Raw genomic sequence first — 19,256 nt, 5'->3', positions numbered from 1 at the left:
TGCGTGTTATGGCTGTTAAAAAAAATAAATAAATAATTAAATTGCATTTTCACGATGTCTACTCCACCATTACCTTCACAGTACAACCAATTTTTTTTAATTTATTTTAATTTATTTAAGGTACTTATATAGTGCCGTCAATTTACGCAGCAGTTTTCATATATATTGTACAATCACATCAGTCCCTGCCAATTTATTTCTTCTGGGACGTTGTGAGGCACAACACATATGACCAAGGAATAACTAATTTCCAACATTGTTGTTTAATACTGCATATATAAAGACGATAAAATGGAAACAAGCTGATTTGTAATGGATCCATGTTAATGCATGTCATACATATAGTGTTAACCATATACAATCCAACTGGCATACATCATTAAAACAAAAATTTCATCCATAAACTTGATGCGTTTGGTGGCTTTGTTCACTCTTCAGGAGTTAGATGCATGTATAGTAGGATGGCACCGATATTATGAGGGGGTGCTGATAAGTACTGAGCCTTACCCAGAAAAAATTGAACGTGAAAGCTGTAAATTGCAGGGTGTACTGGCAATTTGTCTATGTTGTAAATGGTGTTTATGTTCAATGGTGTAAAAATCAACTACCTATGATTTTAACTTCTTTTTCAGGTTCAAAGTGAACATGGCAGCACGTTCAGAAAAATTCAATGTGGAAGAGCATAGGACCATAATCAAGTTCCTGTTTCTCCAAGGGAAAGATGCGATGCAGCTCTATGATGAAATGTCGCAAACTTTGGGTAACAGTGGCCCTTCACGTGTAACAGTTAAACGTTGGGTTGGCAATTTTAAAACGGGCCATTTTGATATTGAAAGTGAGAAGTGGGAGGCCTATTTGTCTCTGTGCCTGCAAATGTGACCTGATCATGGAGGAGTGCTGAATATCAGCCAAAAGTATTGCTACATATCTGGGAATATCACGTGAGAGGAGCTGGTGCCGTTATCCTCAACGACTTGGAAATGAGAAAGCTTGCTGCAAAGTGGATCTCACAAAATAACTTTTGCAGGCACAGAGACAGAAACGGGCCTTCCACTGGGTTTCTAATTTTCAACACCGAAATGGCCAGTTTCAAAATTGACGACCCAATGTTGCATATGAAGGGCCACTGTCGCCAAAAGTTTGTGACATTTCATCATGGGTCTACTTCGCACCTTTCCCTTGGAGAAAAAGCAACTTGATTATGGTCCTGGGCTCTTCCACATTTAATTTTTCTGGAGGTGCTGCCATGTTCACTTTGGACCTGAAAAAGAAAGATAAGTTAAAATCGTAGGTAGTTTTTTGCACCATTAAATATAGACAATGGCCAGTACATCCTGCAATTTACAGCTTCCTTGCTCAATTTTTTCTGGGTAAGGCTCAATACTTATCGGTGCCGATACCAAGCATTTGTACGAGTACTTGTACTCATGCAAATGTTCCGATGCTTAATCTGATACCTCTAGGAATGAAGAGGCGTCACTCCCGGAAGTCAGTGGGTGAAGAGAAGTCAACAACACTTTGGCAGGTAAGCTGGCAGGGGTGCAGCAGCTAGGTTCCCAAGACACATGCGGGGTGTTTCGCCAGAATCGGCAACCCATTAGATTCAGTAACGAAAATGACGTTCCGTCAGAACACTGTAACACCCTGCCTCAGCCGTAGTAAGCCTGCAGTCAGAAGGCAGCAGCGGACATCTTGTTACACCCAGCCTATATAGAGAAATTGCTTACTGCGGCCGTGTGCAGGGTGTACCAAGATGGGCGTCGGAGTGTTCTGACAGAACACCACTTCTGTTACTGAAACTGACGGGTCGCCGATTCTAATGGAACACCAGGCATTTGTCTTGGGGAAAACAACATAAAACATATTTAATATTTATTATAAGTTGCAGTGAGGCCCATCTGTGCTCATTAGTTATGCCAATTGCCAATCAGTGCTGCCTTTCAGTGCCACCTATCAGTGCCCATCAGTCAGTGCTGCATATCGGTGCAGTCTCTATTGTGCTTTGAAAACTGTCACATGACATAAAAAAAAAGTATCAGCGAGTACTGGGGGGGGGGTGGGTATCTGTACTTGATCATAAAAAAAGTGGTATTTGTGTAACCCTAATGTATAGTATCTGTAAGATAAAATGTCAGGCATGTTAAAATCCTAATGATATCTCGTAATATAAAGGATAGTTCCAACCTCAAAAGCCACTAGAGGGTCTCTAATACTTACAAATCGGCTAAGAATAGAAATGGAAATATTTCCAAATGGTGATTGCCAGGGGAGTCTCACCCAGGAGCTGTGGAAGTATGACTCAGTGAGAACTGAAGGGGACAAACAGGAAGCAGATTCAGCGTGGGTGGCCAATCCATGATGGCACCCAAAGTAGTTGCTATAAAAAAAGAAGTTTATGCATATAGTGATAAATGAATAATGAAATCAAAATGGGTAATAAGCAATACAAATAATGTGAAATGTTTGCTGCAATGTAACAGTGAATAGTTCAAACATAGTGAGTGTGTGAAAGGTGCAGAAATCTGCACCTAGTGGTATAAGCAAGAGAGACACCTAAGTCTCAAAACTCAGTCCACAGAAAAAGGAGTGTGCCAGTAAAAAGAAATAGACCACCAAGTGCCCGGAGCGGAATATAAAGACAAAATATGGGCAGCCAAAGTGTAAGTCACCAAGAACTTTCATTATACTATTAAATATTAGAGTAAGAAGCGATAAACAAAAATTAAGAGCAGCACTGGCTGCAATCTAGCAGTAGTTGGAGAAAACACGTGATGCGTTTGTGAAAGGTACAAAAAAAACTGCACATGGTGGTATGAAAAGAAAAAATAATTGCCTCCACAGTATCACAACTGTAATATATAAATATATATTATACAGTTTACATACCCTGGCAGAATTAGTTTTCTTGGCCATTTTTCAGAGAATATGAATAGCACAAACACTTTTCTTTCCCTTATGGTTAGTGTTTGGCTGAAGCCATTTATTATTAACTGTGTTTACTCTTTTTAAATCATAATGGCAACAGAAACTACCCAAATGACCCTGATCAAAAGTTTGCATACCCCAGTTCTTAATACTGTGTATTGCCCCCTTTAACATCAATGACAGCTTGAAGTTTTTTGTGGTATTTGAGGATGAGGCTCTTTATCTTCTCAGATGGTAAAGCTGCCCATTCCTCTTGGCAAAAAAGCCTCCAGTTCCTGTAAATTCTTGGGCTGTCTTGCACATGAACTGCACGTTTTGAGATCTCCCCAGAGGGGCTCAAAGATATTGAGGTCAGGAGACTGAGATGGCCACTATAGAACCTTCACTTTATTCTGCTGTAGCCAATGACAGGTCAACTTGGCCTTGTGTTTTGGATCATTTTCATGTTGAAATGTCCAAGTATGTCCCATGCGCAGCTTCCTGGCTTATTGAATGTAAATGTTCCTCTAGTATTTTTTGATAACATATTGCATTCATCTTGCCAACAATTTTGACCAAATTTTCTGAGCCTTTGTAGCTCACACATCCCCAGAACATCAGCGATCCACCTACGTACCTTTCATCATAGGCCTCATTGACTCCTCTCCAAATGTAGCATTTATGGTTGTGGCCAAGCTCAATTTTGGTCTCGTCACTCCAAATGACTTTGTGCCAAAAGGTTTGAGTCTTGTCTCTGTGCTGTTTGGAGCATTGTAAGTGGGATAATTTGTGGCATTTGCGTAGTAATGGCTTTCTTCTGGCGACTCAACCATGCAGCCCATCTTTCTTCAAGTGCCTCCTTATTGTGCATCTTGAAACAGCCACACTACATTTTCAGAGTCATGTATTTCACTTAAAATTATTTGTGGGTTTTTCTTTGCATCCTGAACAATTTTCCTTAAAACTTAGTTGGTTTACCTGGCTGTGGTTTGGTTTCAACAGAACCCCTCGTTTTTGACCTCTTGATTAGAGTTTGAACACTGCTGATTGGCATTCTTAATTCCTTAGATATCTTTTTATATGCCTTTCCTGTTTTATACATTTCAACTACTTTTTCCGCAGATCATTTGACAGTTCTTTTGCTTTCCCCATGACTCAGAATCCAGAAACGTCAGTGCAGCACTGAATGAAAGATGCAAGGTTCTGTCCAGAAATTCATTGATACACACGCACACATCACAGGTGAGGATGGTTACCATAGCCATTCAAACCACTTTGTGTCAACTTCTGTGCATGTTATCGGGCCAAAATCACCAGGGTATGCAAACTTTTGATCAGGGTCATTTGGGTAGTTTCTGTTGCCATTATGATTTAAAAAGAGTAAACACAGTTGATTGATAATAAATGGCTTCAGCCAAACACTAACCATGAGTGAAACAAATGTTTGTGTTATCATTCATATTCTCTGAAAAATGGCCAAGAAATCATAAATTCTGCCAGGGTATGTAAACTTATGAGTGCAACTATATAAAGAACCCAGATGTAGACATACCTTTAAAGCATACTGTCTCAAAGACATCAATAGCGAGCAGGTGTCAGAAGCAAATTAAATAATTATTTGGATTCATGAGCCTAAACAAGAAAGGAAATGCTCAGAAACTGCAAAACTGTGGCCTACACCTTATTAAAAAAAAAAGCCATAAACGTTTGTTGGCACCCTGTTCCCTTAAAGCATGTTATACAGCACAGTACCTGTGCTGTGTCATTTGCCCCCCCCCCGTATAACCTAAAATACCTGGCTGATCCTGCCTGGTTCTGCTCTCCCCCCTGTAAACTGACCATAGTTTATCATGGCTGCTGAGCCCTGATACAGTGGTCAGTTTACGGGCCTCCATAATCCACAGCCCTGCTCTGTCTTCCTCTTCCCCCCCCCCTCCCTGTCTGTCAGCTCGTGACAGTGCTGATCACTCGCCTCCTACTGAAATAACTATAGTATATTCATGACGTCCCCTTTGTTAAATAACAATGTGTGTCCCAGTGTCTGTGCTATATATAAAAAAAAATGCAGATTTCTAGCTTATATCAGAGTGTCTCCCAGCTCTCACATGACTCCTCGGCTCTCTCTCCTCCCCAGCTGACATCAGCGGGAGTTCTCAGCCCCTCCCGCTATCCCTTTCAGATGGGGAGAGGATAGAGGTGAGGAGTCATGTGAGCCCCGGGAGACGCTCTGTTATAAGGTAGAAATCTGCATTATTTCTATATAGCACAGACACGGGGACACAAGTCCTCATTTAACAGAGGGGATGGTATGAGTATACTATAGTGCAGGGGTCTCAAACTGACGGCCCTCCAGCTGTTGCAGGACTACATGTCCCATGAGGCATTGCAAGGCTGACAGTTACAAGCATGACTCCCAAAGGTAGAGGCATGATGGGACTTGTAGTTCTACAACAGCTGGAGAGCAGCCAGTTTGAGACCCCTGCTATAGCGGCCTAACAATTTAGCAGCAGCTGTGCATGAATACTGGCAGGACCTAAGCTTCTTTAACCTGTTGGTCTCAGCTGTTATCTGCACAACCTGGTGGACATTGGCTTGCCACAAGTTCCTCTTAGTATGTTCATAAGATTGTACTTTTGTATAAGAGGCAGAGACCATATTTCTACAGAATATTGTGGCCCTCCAGTTGTGCCATGTGTTCCCTTCTTCTTTTTTGATGGTTGCATTTTTTTAAAATCCAAAATAAGTGGCTTTTAAAAGATTGGGAGGGACAAGTAATAGTAAAAGTTTGTTTTTTAAAAACAAACATGTTATACTTACCTGCTCTTTGCAAGAGTATTACCCAGAGTGGCCCTGATCCTCCTTTTCTGGGGTCCCCTGGTGGCGCACCTGGCTCCTCTTAAGTGCTACCACAGGGAGCCGCATTCCATGGGGGCACTTGTGCGGGTGCACTCCCAATTCCTACTGCGTCCATTGACACAGACAGCGGGTCTCGGGCCCCGCCCGCAGCTACCATGTCACTGGATTTGATTGACAGCAGTGGGAGCCAACGGCTCCTGCTATCAATCTAGCGAATGAGGACATGAGGCAGCAGCTGGAGCTGCTGTGCTCATCCCTGTCGCTGGAACGATCGGGCTCAGGTAAGAAAAAGGATGGCTCGGGGGGATGCTGCAGCACAGGTTTTTCACCTTTAATGCATAAAATGAATTAAGCAGGTGTGTATCATGAAATCAGTGGGTCCTAGCCACAGAAGAAAAAAAATGCGTGCTTAGCGAAAAATTGCGCTAAATGTTGGGCGTGGCTAAATGGGGTTTGGTTTGATAGTCTGAGATATATTACATAGTGTGGAATGCAGTAATGTTAAATAGGGAATGTACAATGCGGTATTTTTATGGCAGTGGGTAGTATGTGCAGGAGAGAAATGGGGTGTGTTTGGTAGTATGTGCAGGGAGAGGGGTATGGAGATGGGTAGTATGTGCAGGAGAGGAGTGTGGCATGTACAGCAGTGGGTAGTATGTGCAGGAAGAGGAGTGTATGTTGGTTGGTATTGTGTGCAGGTAAGGAGTGCGAAGTGTATGGAGGTGGGTAGTATGTGCAGTAGCTATTTTATTTTTTTACAATTATATATTTTCTTTAATCAGCCTTGTTGGTGGTCTTTGGTGAGATATCAGGGGTCTAAACAGACCCCTGACATCTCACTTTTGAGACGGGACTGAGGACACAGATTCCCCAGGCCCTTTCTCAGCCTTGAAGATGAATGGACAGGAGACGGTGGCTCCTGTTCATTCATAAACTTACACAGGTTACTCTGCTCAGTTATTACAGGTCATAGAGCGCATTCAGTAACAGTCTGTGTTTAATTCAGAAAAGAATGGGGCAGTAAATTTGCATATATACCGGCTTCTTCCTCCGCTCTTCATCCTGACACATCCCCCGCAGCCTACGGGAGAGGAGAGGAGGGTAGCTGGCAGACCGGAGGAGAACGGGGGAGCGGAGAAGGAGGACACAGTGGGCTGGGAGAGAACACGGGGAGCAGGGGAGGAAGAGGACACAACATCCCAGGAGGATCAGCGCGGCGAGAGGGACAACTGTAAGCACTGATGGCCATGGCAGGGAGCGAAGGAGAAGCCACTGTCATACAGGAAGATTGGTGCTTACAGCTGTCTCTCTGCTGCATCGATCATCCCCGGCTGTGAACCAGGGGACAATCATCCATGTGTGCAGGGTGGGTCACAGTGGGCCCCCTCCCCTTGGAGGCACATGTGCAGTGAACACCCTGCACCCATGGATGATACGCCACAGCCATTAAGGTGAAAAATCCACAAGGGTTTACAACTCCTCCTTTTATGGAGGCGTTGAACCACCCTATTACACAGGAAGCCTCTATAAGCCTCTAAAGAGGCTTACATCGCTTCCTTCAGTCCTTGGCACCATACTCATCATCTCCCTCTAATACAGATTAGGAGACTAGGCAAAATGGTATGTGGATTTTATAGAATATGGATAATGCAAAAGGATTAGCTAGCATTCTAGTGAGTGCTTGAAAATTAAAATGTTTTTCTATATCAAGATAAATAAAAACTTTTAAACGTAAAATAAAATTTTACACAGATATAAAAAAAATTCTATGCACCCCTGTTAAAATGGCAGGTTTCTGAGATGTAAAAAAAAGATAAATCATTGCAGAACTTTTTCCACCTTTTTAATGTGACCTATAAACTTGAAAAACAAATTGAAATCTTTTAGGTGGGGTGGGGATTGAGTAAAACTAAAAAAACTAAAATAATGTGGTTGCATAAGTGTGCACACCCTCTTATAACTGGGAATGTAGCTGTGTTCAGAATTGAGCAATTACAGTCAAACTCTTGGTGATTAGGAAGCAGTACACACCTGCTATCATTTAAAGTCCCTCTGATTAACCTCAAATAAAGTTCAGTTGTTCTTGTAGGTCTTTCTTGACATTCCTTCCAAAGCATCAAAGGGATCTCATTGTTAAAAGGTATCAGTCAGGAGAAGGTTACAAAAGGATCTCCAAGGCATTAGATATACCATGGAATACAGTGAAGACAGTCATCAAGTGGAGAAAATGTGGCACAGCAGTGACATTACCAAGAACTGGACGTCCCTCCAAAATTGATGTAAAGACTAGAAGGGAACTGGTCAGGAAAGCTGGCAAGAGGCCTACAGCAACATTAAACGAGCTGCAGGAATATCTGGCAAGTACTGGCTGTGTGGTACATGTGATGGTAATCTCCCAAATTCTTCATATGTCTGGTCTGTGGGGTAGAGTGACAAGACGGAAGCCTTTTCTTATATAGAAAAACATCCAAGCCCGGCTAAATTTAGCAAAAACACATCTGACGTCTCCCAAAAGCAAGTGGGAAAATGTGTTGTGGTCTGATGAAACCAAGGTTGAACTTTTTTGGCCATAATTCCAAAAGATATGTTTTGGTGCAAAAACAACACTGCATATCACCAAAAGATCACCATACGCACAGTGAAGCATGGTGGTGGCAGCATCATGCTTTGGAGCTGTTTTTCTTCAGCTGCAACAAGGGCCTAAGTCAAGGTAGAGGGAATTCTGAACAGTTCCAAATACCAGTTAATATTGTCACAAAACCTTCAGGCTTTTGCTAGAAAGCTGAACATGAAGAGGAACGTCATCTTTCAGCATGACGACAACCCATAGCATACATCCAAATCAACAAAGGATTGAGTTTACCAGAAGAAGATTAAAGTTTTGGATTGGCCCACACCTGAATCAGATTGAAAATCTGTTGGTTGTTCTGAAGAGGGCTGTGCTTGGGGAGCAGAGCACTGTGCCCAGAGCCCACGCAGTTGTGTGACATTAGCAAATAATATTCCCCAACGTCTTCTGGTTTCTCCTCCTGGCTAATCGGGAAGTGTGTCCTGAGATCCGATTTGGCCAGGAGTCCTAAGACCCGCTTGGCTGCGTGTCCTGATTGGCCGGGAGAAGCGACTGCTGGGACTTAGGAGGAGAGACGGGGGAAGCTGCAATCTGCATGGGGTAAGTGTGGGGCTGGCGGGTGATGGCCAAGTGATGCGGCTATCCAGTGACAGGGGAAAAATTGAGCACCAGCCACCACTGCGTATGACTGTGGATCCAACTTGACCCTGCGACTTCCTGTCCGACTTTGTCCGACTTTGATCACGAGGGAAACCCCACGCCAAAGTAAAAAAAAAAAAAAAGGGGTAGGGTCTCCCTCAAAATACATATACCCTTATCTGAGCACACAGCCTGGCAGGTCAGGAGCGGGGGGGGTGAGTGAGCCCCCCCACCAGACCATACCAGGCCACATGGCCTCAACATGGAGGGGTTCCCATTCACCAAAAAAAGTGTCAAGAAATAAAACCAGCACACAACTTTTGACAAAGTCCTTTTTTTTTGACAAAGTCCTTTATTAATGCCGCCCCAGCATCTCTTCTCCCTCCAGTGAGGTCTTTATCCTCGGGATCTTCTTCCTGCGCTAATGTCTTCTTCCTCTGGTTCTTCTCGGTCCGCTGATTTCTTCCTCTGTTCCTCCAAATCTTCTCTCCGCTGTCTTCTTCCTCTGCTGATTCTTCCCCCAACGCTAGCTCCTGCTGTAAATGTTAGCTTATATAGCCATGGGGCGTGGAATCTGGTGATGTCACCCAGAGACACCGCCCCCTTGGGGCTTCGAGATGGGCTTCCAAACTTTGATCAAACCCTGACAGCCACAGCCCAGGGTTGTCGGGAAAAGACCTACATCAACATGGGGTCAAGGTGCTTTGGGGAAGGGGGGCAGAGCACCCCCCAAGTTGAGGCCTTGTGGCCTGGGATGGTCCAGGGGGGGGGGCACTCGCTAGTCCCCCTCCCTTTCCTAACCTGCCAGGCTACGTGCTCAGATGAGTCAGGTATGGATTCTGAGGGGGACCTCACATTTTTATTTTTTTTATTTTTTTTTATTCTGGAGTGGTGTTTCACCTCAAGGTCCATACCAGGCCCGTGGTATGAAATTGGGGGGTAAACCCTACGCCTTTTAATTTTGGCATCTGGTTTCCCTTCAAGATCCTCGGAGCACAGGTAGCTTGCTAAGGTTGGATCAGTTAGGGCGATGACCTGAATTTGATCCAAATTCAATGATATTCAGTGGGCTGAAGTAGGACCAAAGTAGTGCAGGAACCAACCAGTTAAAGAGGAACTGCAGTCTGCTCACATCATTTTGTAATAAAAACATCTTTGCCATTCTGAAGCTTCCCTCCAACCACTTTGCATATAATTTTATATATACTGTGATTCTGTACTTGCCAAATATCCTGCAGAACTCTCCCTCTAATAGGTCTGGCTGCATCCATTTTAACTATGAGTATCTGAAGCTGCTGCCTGTTCACTTCTGGATTTACACAGAGGCATAACCTCAGCTCTGCAGCTCTCATTGTCCCTCTTTTGACTTCCTGGAAAACTCTCTTGAGTGAGAAAGAGAGCTGTGCATGATGTCATAAGCCTAGGCCAATGACCAGACAAGAAACAGAAAGCGGGCTATATAAGGTATTTACTGGAAGAAAAAAATGTTTTAATATCCAAAGTTATAACGACAAGAGCAGAAGATGGAATGTTTAAAAAATGACTAAGGACTGAGCCTCTTTCTGAGATTTGTTGTTTACAAGTTAAAAACTGTTTTTATTGTTTTCTAGAAGATTACTTGGAACCCCCAAATGTTATATTTCTAACACCCTAGAGAATAAAATGGCGGTCGTTGCAATACTTTCTGTCACACCGTATTTGCACAGCGGTCTTGCAAGCGCACTTTTTTTGGAAATAATACACTTTTTTTAAATTAAAAAATAAGACAACAGTAGAGTTAGCCCAATGTATTTTATATTGTGAAAGATAATGTTACGCCAAGTAAATTGATACCCAATATGTCTCTCTTTAAAATTGCACCCGCTCATGGAATGGTGACAAACCTTTACCTTTAAAAATCGTCATAGGCAACGTTTGTCACTTAAAACATGCAACCTGTAGAATTTTTTAGAGGAGGTCTAGGGCTAGAATTATTGCTCTCGCTCTACCGATTGCAGCGATACCCTACGTGTAGTTTGAACACCATTTGCATATGCGGGTATGCATATGGAAGCAAGCTTGTCGGGACGGGGCGCGTTTAAAACAATTTTTTTTCTTATTTATTTTACCTTTTTGTTTTGTTTTTTATTTTTACACTGTTTTAAAAAAAAAAAAATTGTGTCACTTTTGTTCCTATTACAAGGAATGTAAACATCCATTGTAATAGAAAACAAAACATGGCAGGACCCCTTAAATATGAGATCTGGGGTCAAAAAGACCTCAGATCTCATATTTAGACTAAAATTATGTTGTCATTTAAAAAAACAAACTGCCCTTTAAGAGCTATGGACGGAAGTGACGTTTTGACGTCACTTCCGCCCTGCAATGATATGGAGACAGGTGGGGACCATCTTCCCCTCACTTGTCTCCATATCAGGCCACAGGAAGGACCTGATCGCTTCCACCACTGCCGATTGTTCCGGAGATCGGCAGGAGGGGCCCTCTCCCACTGCTAAGTGATCTTGCGGCGATTCTGCTGCAGAGACTACTTTTATCTTAAACAGGACCGCTCACTGAAGAAGAGGATATCGGGGTTATGGCAGCTAGCTGCTGCCATAGCAATGATATCTTCCTTCAAAGTACCAACATATATTGTGAGCTGGTCCAGAAGTGGTTAAGACGGCTGTTATAGGGAACCATTGATTTAGGCTGGGTTCACACCATAGCGATGCGGGAACGCCGCGAATCCGCGGCGTTTTCCCGCATCGCATGCCTCCCGCCGGCAGTTCACTCTGCCCTATGCGGACTGCTGGGAGTGTCAATGAAATCTTAATGACACCCCCAGACCAGTCCGCATATCGCAGTGCGATCTGCAAACTCGGACAGGAATCGGATCGCATGGTGTGAACACCCATGCGATCCGATTCTGCTGCGGACCAAAAAAAGGGTCCTGTGCGAGTTTGCGGCGGGTGCGATGCGAATTCAGCCATACTATCTGTATGGCTGAACTCGCATCACACAGACAGATCGGATGTGATTTGCACTGCAGTGCGGTGCGAATCACATCCGGATCTCTCACCCGCAGCGGTTTGAACCGGACCTTATACACGTCATGCGACATGTGCTCTCAAAGTCGTACCAGTGTGAACCTGGCCCAAAACCTGGAGGATGATTGGCTACCATGCACAGCTGCACCACATTTTGCATGCTCCAGTTTTAGTAAATCAACCCATTTGTGTTGTTGACCCAGAAAACATACAAATGAGATGTTAACTGTGGCAGTTTCTTAGCAACTTATCTATCAAAATGCTTCAATAATAAAATCCGAGGCCACTCTCATTCACCTATTTATGCACTGGGTGTTCCTTCCTTTCTCTGATAAAGGATGGGACTAGGTACATTATATTTCACAAAATTTTTTATTTTTTTGTCTCCTCTTCCAACCTGGGGCTGGGGGAGTATTCGAATGTCCTGATTAGCTGCAGTTTCAGGGCATCTGATTGGTGTAACGTGTTACAATGAACTTTGGAGCATCTGCTTTTTGGTTATTTTTCCTGCCCTGCTTCCGCTGTAAAGACTAGGGAGGCTGGGCAGTGGAGTGTTGTGGAACAATTCTCAGGTCTGTGGGATCAAAATCTAAGAACCAGTCCACTTCCACCCATTGTGGTAATACTCCAGTGTTGGGTTTCCACTGTGACTTTTTCCAATCAGCCTCTTGTAACCTTCTACAGGTCTCATACCAGAAAAACCAGACTGACGGACCAAAACCTGCCCCATGTTCTGCCTTAGAAACCCGTTCATTTTAGGGAAAATGATTAATGCCCATATGTTGTCTTCTGGGCAAGAGTTCTAAAATAAAAAAGGGGCTTCCTTCCCAGCCAGCACTGTGCCCAGAAAAGGCATTGTCTGGGAATGACTGCGGTGTATAGCCATTCCAGCCTGTGCAATGTATCTGAAGAACGATGAGTGTTTTAAGGAGTATCAGGGTTGTGGCTCTGCCCTGCCCTCGACACCCATATATCTCTGCATGATTCACATCCGTATAATCCCTAAACAATCCTTAAACAATTGTCTATCATGTACAGTTTGCAAAAAAAAAAAAAAAAACCTTTATTGGATCTAAACCTGGAGTAAAAAAGTATGTGCAGATAGTTTGTGAACTACTGCAGTGGTGGCTTCTATAGATCTGGAGGTAAAGGTGGTTAAATGGAAAGTGAAGGTGCTTCCAGACCATACGAACGTTATTGAGGACTACACTTCCTCCCTACTATAAGGCTCAGTTGTTGCTGCTATGTCAGGGGCGCCCAACCTTTTGTAGAGAGAGGGCCACTTAAGTGAATTGGTAACCGGTTGCGGGCCACAATGAGTGGAGCGGGAGGATGACAGGTCCGTGTCCACTAACACAGCTCACTCTACTCTGTGGGCCCTCTGATCCAATTCGATTTGCCCAGAAGGAAGGGGCAGATCCCTTTCTTTTTTTTTTTTTTTTTTTTTTTTTTTTTTTAGGTAGGCAAGTGTAAACGGACACAAATCCGTTTACATCTGCTGCTCCATAGAGGTGAATAGTAAGTCCGATTGGGTCGGACCAATCATGTGAAAGGGGCCAAAGGCTGCTTTCACACTGATGCGCTGTGATTTGCCCAAACAGGTGCAGCGCAGTGAACCTGTGGATTTTCTGCAGGCTAGCTGCACTTTTCCGTAAACTTCTATTATATCCTGCAAGTTTGGCGCACTTTCTGAAGGCACAACAAACCCGCAGGTAATAACAGAAGTCTATGGCTCAATGCAGGTAACCCGCAGCTGCACTGCACCCGCAGATCAGTTTAAAAGCAGCCCAGCAACCACTTCAAAACAGATATATCCATATATACTGTAAATTTAGTAGTAAACTTACCTTTAATAACCATCTTTCATTCTGGTATTGCTGGCTGTTGCTGAGTGCATTTGGTACCACTCCGCCTGTGACAGGAGCAGGCACTATACAGAAAGCATTGGCTTATGTGGCTCTGCTCCACAGCCACTTGCTTGCACTACCAGTGGCTTAATTCACAAAACTGCTGCTCTGGGATGGCGAGCCAGTAACCCATGATCTGGGCTTGCCAACCTGCCATCTTAGAGTAGGAGGCCAAGGGCCACATATGGCCCCCGGGCCACTGGTTGGGCACCCCTGTGCTATGTTATATCGGGAGACCGGAGATTGGAGTTTTTAAACTCCAAAGCCAAAACTTACAATGTTTTTGGATAGAGAGCAGAATTAAGACCGGTCAGTTTTTCTTTTTTTCAGTCTGTCCCATTTGGGACCCTTTAAAGCAGTTGTCATCAACCCTGTCCTCCGGGCCCACTAACAGGCCAGGTTTGCAAGATAACTGAAATACATCACAGGTGCTATCATTTGCTGCTCAGTGATTGCAGTATTCTAGTCTGCATCTCCCCAAGGTAATATATAAAACCTGGTCTGTTAGTGGGCCCTGAGGACAGGGTTGATGACCACTGCTTTAAAGGTCAACTCCACTTTAGTGGTGAAAAAATAGCAACTAATATAGCGCATATAATTGCAACACAAGTCATATTGTATTTGAATATTATTAAAAAGGACCTTTCCTTTTCAATCTGCAGCGGCTGTAATTTTCTGAGAATGCAATGGAATATGGCTACCTGGAGTTGTTCTGCGCACAGAATGTGTACAGACCACTCCCCAGAAACATTATTTCCTTCTTTTGATTGGCTCACCAATTTTCCCAGAAGTCTTCCTAAGATACAAGTCAGATTTCAGGCATCTCCTGCACCAGAAATGTAATTTTTGGAGAGATACTTTCAATAGGAACATGTCTAAAGTGATGTGGGCCCTTCAGCTTTCCTCATTAACTGTCAGCTGTGCAGCTGCAGAGCACTAATTATGAAGCCACTCCCATTAGACCCACTCAGTACAGAGGCACAGAGAAACACAGAGGGATTTCTTCAGAATAACAAAAGGTAGGAATTTGCAACAAGGGTTGTTGTAATCCTTGCAATGTACATCGATCACCCAGAGAGGAATGTGTTTCTCAACAAAAGGGGAGTTGCGCTTTAATTCCTTTCCCAGAGACACAGCAGGAAGTAAGAGGAGATATATTCAGATATTTGTCACTTAACCACTTAAGGACCAGGCCTCTTTTTCAGATTTGGTGTTTTCATGTTTAAAACAGTTTTTTTTGCTAGAAAATTACTTAGAACTCCCAAACATTTTATATTGTTTTTTTTCTAACACCCTAGAGAATAAAATGGCGGTCATTGAAATACTTTTTTTTACACCGTATTTGCGCAGCGGTCTTACAAGCGCACTTTTTTTTGAAAAAATGCACTTTTTTGAATAAAAAAATAAGACAACAGTACAATTAGCCCAATTTTTTTTTTTATATTGTGAAAGATAATGGTATGCCAAGTAAATTGATACCCAACATGTCACGCTTCAAAATTGCGCCCGCTCGTGGAATGGCGTCAAACTTTTAGCCTCAAAAATCTCCATAAGCGACATTTAAAAAATTCTACAGGTTGCATTTTTTGCGTTACAGAGGAAGTCTAGGGCTAGAATTATTGCTCTCGCTCTACCGATCGCGGCGATACCTCACATGTGTGGTTTGACCACCGTTTTCATATGCGGGCGCTACTCACATATGCGCCCGCTTCTGTGCGCAAGCTCGTCGTGACGGGGTGCTTTTAAAAAATTTTTTTCTTCTTATTTATTTTAATTGATTTTATTTATTTTTACACTGTTTTTAAAAAAAAAAAAAAATGGATCACTTTTATTCCTATTACAAGGAATGTAAACATCCCTTGTAATAGAAAAAAGCATGACAGGTCCTCTTAAATATGAGATCTGGGGTCAAAAAGTCCTCAGATCTCATATTTGGGCTAAAATGCAAAAAAAAAAAAAAAAAAAAAGAGAGAAAATCTGACATTTAAAAAAAAATATACCTTTAAGAGGTATGGGCGGAAGTGACGTTTTGACGTCGCTTCCGCCCTCCTATGGTATAGAGACGAGTGGGGGCCATCTTAGCCTCACTTGTCTCTATGCCCAGCAGATGGAAGGACCCGATCGCCTCCGCCGCTACCGACGGCTCCGGTAAGCGGAGGAAGGTGCGGGAGGGCGGCGGGAGGGGGGGTGGCACCTCTCCCGCCGCCGATAGCGGTGATCTCGCGGCGAATCCGCCGCAGAGACCACCGTTATCGTACAGAGGACCGCCGCCTGAAGAGATGGACATCTCAGTTGTGGCAGCAGCTGCTGCCGTTACCGAGATATCCCTCTTCAAAAAAATCACGTACATCCCCGTTAGGCGGTCCCCAAGTGGTTAAATAGCCTCACCTATTGGAAGGTTAAAGTGTATGTAATGACAGCAAGAGGAAAAGTCTCCTTCGTGCATACGATGAGAATATTGGACGAACGATTATCTATTTTTTATTTATTTTTTGCATGCTAGTCTCATGTCGAAAATGAAGAGGTTACTCAATTTACGAAAGTTCTCCTATGACAGAATACAACTTTGGAAGTGTAATATGTTGTGTTATGAATTCTGACATTTTCCGAGTATGCGTGGTTTTACACTTATGATTTTTTATTTTTTTTGGACAAAAACTGTACTGATTAAACAAAATTTGGATAATCTTGAATTGTACAAGAAAAATTTTCGTGTTTGTCCCTTTGGATAATTTTGGATGAACTGTCGTGATTGGCTCTCGAAAGCTGTCTACTAACGACCAGATTATCGTATGCTTGCTTGTCGGATTCTCTGATCATGTGTACTAGGCTTAAAGGATAAGTTCACTTTTGGGAACATGTTACATGTCCCAATGCTGCAGCTGCTGCCCCATTCTCCCCCCCCCCCCCCCGGACAGTAGTACGGTGAAAAGTTCCTTGTACTAGCTGTCAGTTGTTACAATCAGCGTGGCCATATGGGGCTCCGTTTATGCGGCAGTATCACTTCTCTGCCTTTTGGCTAAGATCAAGTGTAGTATCTGTTCTTATCAGTTGCCAAAGGAGGCGCTGTTCCATCCCTAGTAGAGAGGGTTTGGTCAGCACTCTCCGATGGCGTAATTAGCATCCGGAAGGACGGTTTCGGTAGGGGCCACGTCGTGCCGCCCGACAGTAAACTGGGGGCCAATGCATGGTTTTGCCTGAGCCGTCTGGAAGGATGATCCTGGTGAGGATGGGTGCTGCCACTGGTCTGACCCAGAGGGTCGAGTACCTGGCCTTCTGGCCTGGATTGGGGTAGTTCTAGCCCTGGACAGTTTTTCGGGAGAGAATACCGGCTGCTCTCTACGTGGGGGGGAGGAGCGGTTAGTACTTCCTGAATGTAATTAGGAAGGAGTGATGGGAGCGACGGTGGAGCCTGATGGTAAAGGGCTCTCACCAAGCTTCCTGATCTTCATGCCTTCCTTTCTAGGGTGGGGGCTGCTGTGGTCCGGACCGTGGGTCAGGGCGGTCTTGAAAGCCTATGGAGTATGTGCCCCTGGAGTGGCAGTCCAGGGGTGCCTAAGAATCACTGTGAGTGAGGGTCACTTTGATTTTGGGCACCAAGGTCAACGCACCATAACACGCTTTTTTTAGCGCCTGCCTCTTGGGCCGGGCCTTTTGGCTGGGACCAGAGGAATTTTTTATTCCTGGCCGGAGGGCCTGGTCATTGTTTCACATAATGACCACCTTTTCACTCATCTCTCCACTATCCCTTCCCCACTTTTTATTTATTTTCAGTGTGTGTTTGTCAAGTCTTGTTTTGTCATTTTGCACGTTTGCTTTGATGAGTAGGGTCACAGGTCCCAGGGCCTGTCCTGAAAGTCTGCGGAGGGGGTGGACATGGCCTTCTGGCTTGGTTCGCCCTCTTCCTTAGGGTTGGGGTCTCCCTTCGGGGGAGCCTCACCTAGTATTTGGGTGGGTTTGTCTCGGCAGACCTTCCAAAGAACGGGGTCTGACTGGTTTCGGCCAGGAAGACCAAGTTTTAAGTGTCCTTGTCCCTGTCAGCAGCCTAACGCCCCGGGGAATTCAGGACAAGGCCCTCTGATTTTAGAGGGCTTGTGTACTCGTCTGCACTTTTTTGTGTCACTCTTTGTGTGTGCACATTTTTTATGCACCGGGTGAAGTTTTTGAGTGTGTTTTGCACGCCACAGGCTTTCAAAAAAAAAAAATGTTCAAGCTTCCTACTCAAACCTCTTTATGGTGTCTAAGAAGGGCAGACTACAACTTGTCTTGCATCTCATAATGTTTGATTGTTTTTGTCAAAATCTGCAAATTCAAGATGCCCATTTACCACAGGTTCTTGCACTTCAGAGAATTCAGTATGCAGCCTTGTCCTTGTCCACAGCTTCTCGAGTGTTCACTAAAACGTTGGCACCATTGTTAGCCGCCTTGAGTTTGTGAGGCATATGTATTATAACAGTGGTCATCAACCCTGTCCTCTGCGCCCACTAACAGGCCAGGTTTTGTGTATAGAAAATGGGAAAAATTCCCCCACAGTGGGGTTTTTAGGCAGCAAAAACATAAATGTAAAGGAGTATTGTATAAAAAAAAATGCAATATTTATTAATATAGGAAGATGTAGCACACTGGTAAAAACATGAGCTACACTGTGCAAAAATAAAGTACCGTATATACTCGAGTATAGGCCGACCCGAATATAAGCCGAGGTCCCCAATTTACCCCCAAAAAACTGGAAAAAATTATTGACTCGTGTATAAGCCGAGGGTGAGACATGCCTGTCCATCCCTGTGTGTCGTCCATCCCTGTGTGTGTCCATGCATCCGTGTGTGTGTGTGTCCATGCATCCGTGTGTGTGTGTGTGTGTGTCCATGCATCCGTGTGTGTGTGTGTGTGTCCATGCATCCGTGTGTGTGTGTGTCCATCCATCCCTGTGTGTGTGCATGCATCCGTGTGTGTGTGTGTGTGTGTGTGTGTGTCCATGCATCCGTGTGTGTCCATCCATCCCTGTGTGTGCATGCATCCGTGTGTGTGTGTGTGTGTGTGTGTGTGTGTGTCCGTGCAGCCTACCTGTGTCCAGCCTGCCTGTGTCCGTCCAGCCTGTGTCCGTCCAGCCTGTGTCCGTCCAGCCTGTGTCCGTCCCGGCCTGCGTCCCGTCCCGGCCTGCGTCCCGTCCCGGCCTGCGTCCCGGCCCGTCCCGCAGCTCTTCGTCGGTGGCCATTCTAGGATTCAAAAGCCGCGCCTCCGTCGGTGATAGGCGGAACACTCAATTTCCCACTGACTGCTGGGAAATTGAGTGTTCCGCCTATCGGATGTCCGTGATAGGCGGAACACTCAATTTCCCAGCAGTCAGTGGTCCGC

At 44.3% G+C, this 19,256-nt stretch overlaps 1 protein-coding gene and 1 pseudogene across 1 annotated transcript in view; both read left to right on the top strand.

Annotated features, from left to right (window-relative positions):
- Window positions 1-19,256, top strand: part of CSRNP2 (cysteine and serine rich nuclear protein 2) — a 77,281-nt gene that overhangs the window by 12,654 nt on the left and 45,371 nt on the right. The window lies entirely within an intron of this gene.
- Window positions 16,901-17,008, top strand: LOC143986325 (U2 spliceosomal RNA; annotated as a pseudogene).

Source organism: Lithobates pipiens, unplaced genomic scaffold, assembly GCF_037356315.1.
Source record: "Lithobates pipiens isolate NorthernLeopardFrog02 unplaced genomic scaffold, aLitPip1_a1.2 Scaffold_16, whole genome shotgun sequence".
NCBI lineage: Eukaryota > Metazoa > Chordata > Amphibia > Anura > Ranidae > Lithobates > Lithobates pipiens.
Note: the sequence above shows the minus strand (reverse complement) of the source record. Positions and strands in the feature narration are given on the sequence as shown.